This window comes from Trachypithecus francoisi, unplaced genomic scaffold (genome assembly GCF_009764315.1).
Source record: "Trachypithecus francoisi isolate TF-2019V2 unplaced genomic scaffold, Tfra_2.0 Lachesis_group15, whole genome shotgun sequence".
Classification (NCBI taxonomy): Eukaryota; Metazoa; Chordata; class Mammalia; order Primates; family Cercopithecidae; genus Trachypithecus; species Trachypithecus francoisi.
In genome coordinates this window covers 94046255-94049747 of record NW_022681460.1, presented here as the reverse complement: position 1 = coordinate 94049747, position 3493 = coordinate 94046255, and the positions used below count along the sequence as shown (strand labels likewise).

The 3493-nt window shown below is 37.8% G+C and overlaps 1 pseudogene; it reads right to left on the bottom strand.

The window, feature by feature from the left end:
• Window positions 1-2391: 2391 nt before the first annotated feature.
• Window positions 2392-3102, bottom strand: LOC117097415 (annotated as a pseudogene).
• Between the last annotated feature and the right edge of the window lie 391 nt (window positions 3103-3493).

Below are 3493 nucleotides of genomic sequence, written 5' to 3'. Positions count from 1 at the left end.
TAATATTTTGAAAAGAATCTTGTTTTCCAAGCAATAGGTCTCAACAGTGAGCTTAAAATAGTCAGTAAACCTTACTGTAAACAGATGTGCTGTCATCCAGGCTCTGTTGTTCCACTGATACAACCCAGGCAGAGTAGATTTATCATAATTGTTAAGGGCTATAGGATTTTTGGAATAGTAAATAAGCATTGGCTGCCACTTATAGTCACCAGCTATATTAGCTCTTAACAAGAGTCAGCCTGTCCTTTGAAGCTTTGAAGCTAGGCATCGACTTTTCTCCTCTAGCTATGAAAGTCCTAGATGGTGTCTTCTTCCAAGAGGAGGCTGTTTTATCTACATTGAAAGTTGTTGTTGTTTAGTGGAGCCACCTTCATCAATGATCTTAGCCAGATCTTCTAGATAACTTGCTGCAGCTTCTCCATCAGCACTCGCTGCTTCATCTTGCACTTTTATGTTATGGAAATAGCTTCTTTCCTTGAACCTCATGAACCAACCTGTGCTAGCTTACAACTTTTCTTCTGCAGCCTTTTCACCTCTCTTAACCATCACAGAATTGAAGGAAGTTAGGGACTTGTTCTGGATTATGTTTTGCCTTAAAGGAATGTTGTAGCTGGTTTAATCTTCTATCCAGAACACTTGAATTGTCTCTATTATGGCAATAAAGTGGTTTCACTTTGTCATTCATGTATTCATTGGAATAGCACTTTAATTTCCTTCAATAACTTTTCATTTGCATTCACAACTTGGCTAACTGTTGCAAGAGGCCTAGCTTTTGGGCTATCTGAGCTTTCAACATGCCCTCCTCACTAAGCTTAATCATTTCTAACTTTTGATTTAAGGTGACAGAAGTGAGATGCTTCCTTTTACATAAACACTTCAAAGCTATTGTAGGCTTATTAATTAAGCTATTTTCAAATTATTGTTTATTTCAGGGAATAGGAGGGCCTGAGGAGAGGGAAAGAGACAGGGAAAGTGCTGTTCAGTGTCACATAGGCATGGTTCATGGTGCCCCAAAACAATTACAATAACCTCAAAGATCTCTGATCACAGATCACAACAGATATAAAAATAAAGTTAGCAATATTGTGAGAATTGCCAAATGTGACACAGAGACATGAAATGAGCACATGCTGTTGGAAGAATGGTGTTGACAGACTAGATTGCTTTGGGGTTACTACAAACCTTAAAGTGAAGTACGGTAAAACAGGTATGCCTGTATATTTTTGCTGCCATAGTATGTGAGGCTGATTTCCACTGAAGTTTTGGGACTGATTGTGAAGTTTGGGACTGATTGTGAAGAATGCTTAAATATTCAGCATTCTTGTTCCTATAAACCACTTGTCACATTTGTCATTCCAGACTTGAAAATTTCTCACTGTACATTCTCTGAAGGCAACAGCTTCTGTTAGGCTGTTCTGGCCCTTCTTTTATTCTGTCTGCACTTTCTTCACCTCTTCTTGTGCAATGTTGGCCCGCATCCTCAAAATCTTACTCTCTTTGACTGGTTAATAACTTTTGCTTCATTTGCTCCTTTCCAACCATGCTTGGGACATCTTCATTTTTCTCATTTTGTCTTCCACCCAGGTAGTTTTTCTGCATACCAAAACCCAATGTCACCATCGTACTGAAACTTTAATCATTGCATAATGTCCTTCTTTATTCGTAAGTGCCTTTAACCATAAATCACCCTTGTCTGACAGTATACCATCACTCTTGCTTTCATTTCATTTGCATTTGCTTAATTTTGTTTATCTTTTTTCACCAAACACATGTGCATTTATATATTTTTAATAAAATTGCAAAGACCCAGTTTATCAGCTTTGCTTTTTAAATCTCAGCTTAACATTACATATTTAAACAATTGTCAAAACTTGCTAAGTTACCAGCATTTATGCACGACTAGAAAACACCCTTAATTTATACTAAGGTAGAGATGTATTACCATTAATGCATTCATATCTATCACTGTGAGATACTGAAAAAATTGAAATTATTTCTATAAAAGGCTCATCCTGGCAATACTAACTTCATAACAGGCTGAAACTACTTGGTTTACATTTCAGACACAATGGACAAGCAGATCCGTGCTGGTGTTAGTGTACAGTTTTGTTCAACAATTACTAGAGAGTCACTACTCACCTTGGAGTAGGTTTAATATAAAAGCAAAGTACATACAGAGATTTACAACACTTTTAAAGATAAAAGCAAATTGGTCCTATTATGTGGTCCCAACAATAAAGTCCTAAGTCTATGACAAATAGGAGCTCTGATGAGTTATTTATAAATACTTCAGATTAGGTACAATTATACTGAAAATCAAATTCATTCAACATCTTCAAAATATGTTACTGTCAATCCTCAAATGGTGCTTTTTAGAGTTTAACATTTCCATTATATACATGCATTGAAGTACTTGTTATCCAAGCATGGAACCTGCTCCTTACCATTTATTATTAAGGACTTTAACTGGCCATCTTCTTCAACTTCTACTCTCTCTTAACCTCTTCCTATTAATTTTTCTGCCATTAACTATTTTAATAGGAGTTGATATAGATTTGAAGTTGCCCATCTCACTATTACCAAATGACTTGGAAATAATGCCTCCATGACCTAGTGACCAAAATGAAATAAACCCTCTCCCAAAAGAACAAAGCCCAATTCCAAAAGATGGAAGTACACTGAAGGCAGAGAAAAATGGCCCCATCCCTCGGCTTCTGCTTCTTTAGGAATCTCTTCAACTCCTCCCCCCACTCCACCAAAAATGCCCTCAAATGGGCCTTCAAAGAAGTCAGATGGAAATGCGTCCTTCCACCAAAAACTTACCTGAAGACGGAATGTTAAGCCAAACTCAAACAGACTGTCAAAATGACTTCCACCGTCTCCACCACCATTTAATCCTTCTCTGCCATATTTGTCATAGATGTCTCTTTTTTTCTAGCATCTGGTAACACCTCACATACCTCACTACTTGAATTTTCTCCGTGCTGCTTCCTTATTTTCAGGATTATCTGGGTGGCACTTCAGTGCCAGTTTCCTGATATGCCTTTTTAATATCCTGGGGCAGGCAGGTCTGCATGCATAGAACTTCACAGTAACCCCCATACTTTAACACATGGTGAGAACAGGTCCAAGGATGCGGCAGTAGTGGTGAGTAGCAGGGCAGGTAGGTGGCATGGGCTCTGGGCTCCTCTGGCTCCACAGGGCTCTGTAAGGCTCCGCAGAGCTGTGCTGGTGGCCACAACAGCTCCTCATGCTTTCCTTCCTCTCCTTTCTCCAACAAACAGGAAGTATGACCTCCTATCTCTTGAGTTTTAATCTTTTTTTTTTTAAACCACTTTGTTCTAAGTTGTTTGCAGTTGCATTTTATATTTTAACAAATTTGACAATCTCTGATACTTAATGGAATAAACTAGCCCATTTTTCCTTAATGTAATGATTGACATACTTTTATGTTTTCTATTTTACTTTATCTCTTTTTTTTACAATGTTTCTT